Source organism: Pan paniscus, chromosome 1 (genome assembly GCF_029289425.2).
Source record: "Pan paniscus chromosome 1, NHGRI_mPanPan1-v2.0_pri, whole genome shotgun sequence".
Lineage (NCBI taxonomy): Eukaryota > Metazoa > Chordata > Mammalia > Primates > Hominidae > Pan > Pan paniscus.
Genome location: NC_073249.2, coordinates 216,585,919 through 216,591,918, shown reverse-complemented (window position 1 = coordinate 216,591,918; position 6,000 = coordinate 216,585,919).

Below are 6,000 nucleotides of genomic sequence, written 5' to 3'. Positions count from 1 at the left end.
GGATGTCTGCAGCCGCCAGTGGCAGGCACCAAACCTGGAGAGGGAGGCAGGGCCTTGCCTTCCAAAGGCCTTGAATGCCAGACTAAGAGATTAGGATTTCATTCCAGAAGTGCCAGGGAGACCCTGAAGTGAGACAGGATAAGCTTCACCCTTTGGAATGGTTGCCCTGAAGCTGAGTGGAGGATGGCACAGAGGCGTGGAGGGGGTGAGGCAGGAGGCGGAGTCCCAGAGCCCAAGCCCCTAACTCCCAGCTCCCAGCCATGCTCCCTCTGTGAGGGCAGTGGTGGGAGCCGGAGCTCAGCAGGACCAGAGAAGTTATTAATCGCTTCACGACATTGCAGGCCATGGTCCATTTGCTGCTTTTCCCGGTCTGTTTTGAAACTGTGAAATGAGCCCCAGTCTTCAAGGCGCCTGTAATAACCATCCTGATTCTGATATTTAAATTACAGATGGCATTTTCAATTAAACAGGCACTCTCAGCAGGTTTAATTTAGCTATCAGTTCTGGTCTGTTCTTTAAGTGCTTAAAAAAGAAAGGCCAGTGAATTCTAGGTCTCCTTCCAGGAGGAGGGAGGAGGGAGAGTCTTTGAGATATGACACCACCTCTCATCTTCCAGCTCCCATGGGGTCTCACACAGCCTCCTGTAAACAGTCACACTCCACTGAATTCACCCTCGTGCACACCCAGAAGCACTCACAAAACCACACACAAATGCAAATGCAGCCTTCCAGCCACAAATGCCAGCAGCTCTGGGGGCCATGGCTGCCACAAGTGTTTGAAGGCTGTGCCTCTCCCATCAGATTAGAGAGACAGTAAGATGGAGATGCTGGAGCCAGATGAACTTGGACGGAAGTCCATGCTCTACCGCTAACTAGCTGTGTGACCTGGGCAGCCTATTCAGCCTTGCTGAGCCTCCGTTCTCTCCCTCGTAAAATAAGAATAAAGAGGAGGCCGGCCGGGCTCTGGGGCTCCCATCTGTAATCCCAGCACTTTGGGAGGCTGAGGCGGGCGGATCACGAGGTCAGGAGATCAAGACCACGGTGAAACCCCATCTCTACTAAAAATACAAAAACTTAGCTGGGCGTGGTGGCGGGCACCTGTAGTCCCAGCTACTCGGGAGGCTGAGGCAGGAGAATGGCGTGAACCCGGGAGGCGGAGCTTGCAGTGAGCCGAGATCGCACCACTGCACCCAGCCTGGGCAATAAAATAAAGAGGAGGTCAAGTTGAGCTAATGTATTAAAGTGTCCATCACCAGCGCTGGCTGATAGAAGGGCTAATAATCCTTGTGCCTCCCCTCTCTCCTTCCCTGAGGGCAGGGACTGGGTCGCCCTGTCCACTTGGGGCTTTTTTTTTTTTTGAGACGGAGTCTCGCTCTGTCGCCCAGGCTGGAGTGCAGTGGAACGATCTCGGCTCACTGCAAGCTCCACCTCCCAGGTTCACGGCATTCTTCTGCCTCAGCCTCCCGAGTAGCTGGGACTACAGGCGCCTGCCACCACGCCCGGCTAATTTTTTTGTGTTTTTAATAGAGACAGGGTTTCACCGTGTTAGCCAGGATGGTCTCGATCTCCCGACCTCGTGATCTGCCCCCCTCGGCCTCCCAAAGTGCTGGGATTACAGGCGTGAGCCACCGCGCCCGGCCAGGGCTCTTTCCTTCAGGATCCACACTCCTCACAGCTCAGGTCTCTGGGTCTCAGAGGCTGGCAGGGCGCTGTCCGCGGTGCTGAAGCGCCTCTCTCTAGGTCCGGGTTCCACATGGTTTCCCTTCCATCCTCCAGCCTGGTTGGCGGGCTGTGAAAATTCTCCCCACCCTAAGGCAGCTGCTGCAGGTGATCTGAATGGCACAGGACCAGATCTTTCCCTAAAGGTCTGCCTCCCCACATCCCAAAGTGACTAAAACTCAGGGCTGGGGTGCAAAGTCACTCAAAGGAAAAGCATCACTGGTCCCCAACCGCCAGACCCTGTGGACACAGGAAACACCCGGCTTCAGCTAAGCAAAAGTGCAGCTGCTGGACTCTGGCAAGTTTTGTCTGCGGTGTCTGTTGTGCCAGGTAGATCCCTGCTTTTCTTGTGGGTTCTGGACAGGGTATGGATGGGCTGTCTTCTCTGGCCACAATGTGTGCTGACTTCCAGTATTTGAGGGAGATGCTGGCTTTGGAGAAACCTCATATGGCTGCGTAGTGTGTATTTGCATGGACTGCCTGTCCCTTCACAGCCAGACCAACATTTTCTCAGGTGGAATTAGCACTGATGGGGGAGAAGACAGGGATTATCACCTCGACATTATAGTCTAGCTCACCAAGGCCCAGAGAAAACCAGAAATCCACCCAAGGGGTCAGGTCAGGCCTAGAGCTCCAGTCTACCCTCAAAGCTAACTGACTGGGTAAATGTTCTCCCAAAGACATTAGAAATTGAGGAATGGGGTCAGGCTGCAGCCCAGAATCTGGTGAAAACAGTATCTCCCAGTCTGTAAGTTTGCAGTGGTGTGCGCCTATAGTCCCAGCTACTCAGGAGGCTGAGGCAGGAGAATTGCTTGAACCTGGGAGGCAGAGGTTGCAGTGAGCAGAGATAGCACCACTGCACTCCAGCCTGGGTGACAGAGCAAGACTCTGTCTAAAAGAAAAAAAAAAGGCAATTGCAATATCATGACATGACTTTATATCAGGGGAAAATAAAACAGATATGCAGTGTTCTCACAGTAGGGACTATAGAGATAATAAAGCTTGGCAAGATCATCTTGGCCATTGGGGATCTTTCCTACATGAGGAGAATGGGGGTAACACAGAGTGAGCAGTGCATCTGTGGGGTGAGCCAGTGAGCGCTTCTCAGCTTGGGGCACAGAGCCCCCCATTGCACCCTCCCCGGCCCCCAGCTCCTCTCTCACTGGCCAGACCTCCAGCCCCTCTAGAACCAAAGCCTGGACCAGACACAGCCACCTCCCTCCCTGGAAACTCCCTTGGCCCCAGCTCATTAGCCCTGAAAAACCTGCCCAAATCCAGGGGGAGGTTTTTCAGCTGAAATATCTCCCTCTTGGGCTAGCCTTTTCCTCTCTTCCCCACATCATTAGTGAAATTGCAGACTCTGCAGCTCCCAGGGTGTGTGGAGTGAGGAATGCCTCCCCTTCCCTGGGGACTCCTGGCCAGGCAGAGGGCCGATGCCTGATACCTGGCCTGGAGATGGGAGTAGAGGCAGTGAGAGGCCATGAGGGAGGCAGAGGAAGTCCAGGGAGGGCCCCTCACACCCTGCCCAGGAGGATGTGGCAGCCCCCTTAGTGGAAACAGAAGGAGTCACTGTCAGCAGAGCTGTGGCTGGCTGAGCACTTGCCCTGTGGCAAGCACCATGGTGAATTCTTCCATGTCGAGACCTGTGAGGAATGGGGCTCTGTGTTAGGTTTTTGACCCAGCACCCTCTGCACTCTTCTGTCAGCCACATGGTTCTCACTGGGTGACTCCACCCCAAGCCTTGCCCACCAGGGCACCAGCCCTCTAGCCACAGCAACTAGCTCAGAGGTGGGCGCGTGAACCCATTGAACTTGATGCTGGAAGGACATAGGCCTGGGGGGCTGCCGACCCCTTCTGGAGTGAGCCTGCTTGGGAGGAAGCCACACAGAGCTGAGAGACAGAGAAAAGCCGAGTTCTGAATACACTGTTGGGGCCTCTGGATCCAGCTGTACCTGAAAGGACACTGCCAGAAATCCACACGGAGCTTCTCATCCATGTGAGCCACAACCTTTGCTTTTGGATTAAAACACTTGGAATTGCATTTCTGCCCTTTGTATCTGACAGAGTAGCAAACACTACAAGGACTGTGGTTAACGCTGTTTTCTGAGTCAGGAAACGGAGGCCTAGAGAGGGGAAGCTACTTGCCCCAGGTCATACAGCTATGGACATGAAGAACCAGTGCTCCAGACAGGAAAGCTCCCAACTCCAACTTGCTCAACCTGGGGTTCCCTGGGAGGGCGGGGGACATTTTCAGCAGGACCCAGAGGACAGGGACATAAAGGTAACAGGTTGCTATGGTTACCAGCTCACTGTGTGGCCTCAGGCAAGCAACCTCACTTCTCTGAGCCTCAGGCTGGGAACAAAAACATCTCGCCCCTGCAGAGTGCTGGGGGTCCCTGGGGCAGAAAGCATGGCTACCTCTTGCCCCCGAACCCAGAGAACTATAAGTGGGGGGCTTCCTCAACCCCAACTAACAGAAGACCCAGTGGCTGTCAGACACACCCCACAAGCACACACACTCCACTTGGTTTTAAATGTCTCTCAAAGACCAAATTCAATTTGGTAGAACTCTGCCAGCTCTGCAGTGCAGAATTCATCGGATGAGGTGCCTGCTTTTCGGGGAATAATTCATTTTTCCTGTGTCGGAGAGGAAAGTAATTGATCCAAGGGGTTGATGCCTCCTCCCTCCTGCTCTCCCTCCCCGGGACGGTCTGATTCCAAATGCAGACCCGAGACTGTTAGGTCAAAGTCGCAGCAATAAATAGGAGCGAGGACTTCTGCTTTAATATATTGGATTATTCCACTTCGTGGTGACGAAAAAGAAGATTTAATTCCCCAAGAAATGCCAGCGGAGAAAATCATTTTCCCTGCCGGCTTCCCCCTTCCTTTTTTTTTTTTTTTTTTTTTTAGTTTTCTTTTTTTCAAGGACATCTTTGTCTTTCTGCAGCTTTGAGGGCCTCTCTACACCCTGCCCCACTGGAGACCTCCCCACACACGCCCACAGCACCTGGGGGCCTGTTTTTCTGTCCTAGAACATATTCAGGATGCTTTCCTCCCACCCCTCTCAATCATAGGTCCCTGAGCACAGAGATTTCTATTCGAATCCAGATGCCACTACAGTGCTTAGCACATTGATAAATTATGACAATAAGCCCCAGGAAAAGGCCAGTTAGTACTGCAGCTCCCAGTGACAGCCCAGGAAGCTACAAGCTGGCTAGGGAAGTAATTCACCCTCCTACCATCACTTGGGTCAAGAGTCCATGGACCGCCTCCTCCAGGAAACCTTCCTGATCAAGGTCTATGTTAGATGTCCCTCCTCTAAAATTCAGTAGGCTTCCCCTCACCACCCTTTTACTATTATTAGACTATAGTTGCCAGACTTGTCCATTTTATTTAACAAACTTGTATGTAGCACCTTTTATGTGCAGGCCTTGATCTAAGTGTCTTACCTATATTAATTCATTTGATTCTCATAACAATCCTATCAGGTAAGTAACAAAATCATCCCCATTTTACAGATGTGGAAACTGAGGCACTAACTGGTCACACACCTGGGGAGGGTCAGAACTGGGAACCCAGATCCTTCTCTCCCTCTAGTCTGTGAGCTCCTAGAGGACAAGGACCTCATTGGTTCACTGTTGTATCCTCAAAGCATAACAAGGTGCTGACACGCAGAAGGTGCTGAGTAAATGCTTAAGTGACCAGGCACAGTGGCTCACACCTGTAATCCCGACACTTTGGGAGGTTGAGGCGGGCGGATCACTTGAGGTCGGGAGTTCAAGACCAGCCTGACCAACATGGTGAAACCCCATCTCTACTAAAAATACAAAAAACAGCCAGGTGTGGTGGTGCACACCTGTAATCCCAGCTACTCGGAGGCTGAGGTAGGTGAATCACCTGAATCTGGGAGGTAGAGGTTACAGTGAGCCAAGACCATGCCACTGCACTCCAGCCAGGGAAACAGAGCGAGATTTCATCTCAAAAAAAAAAAAAAAAAAAAAAAAAAAAAAAAAAAAAGCTTAAGTGGTAAATCCTTCCACATATGAACCAAAGATCAATTCCTGAGGCTGAGTCTAAGTGTGTGATTTGCGGGACACAGAAAACGCCACCAGTTCCAACTGAACCCGGAAGCCCACGGCCTCCACCACAATTCCTGTCTGCACAGAGGACTAGAATCCCTCCGCAAGAATCACTTCACCCAGGAAAGCCTGCAGGTGGTGGCAGGGGGCGAGGAGAGGCAGCTCTGGAGGGGATTCCAGCCATGCAAAGCCCTTGCTGTGTG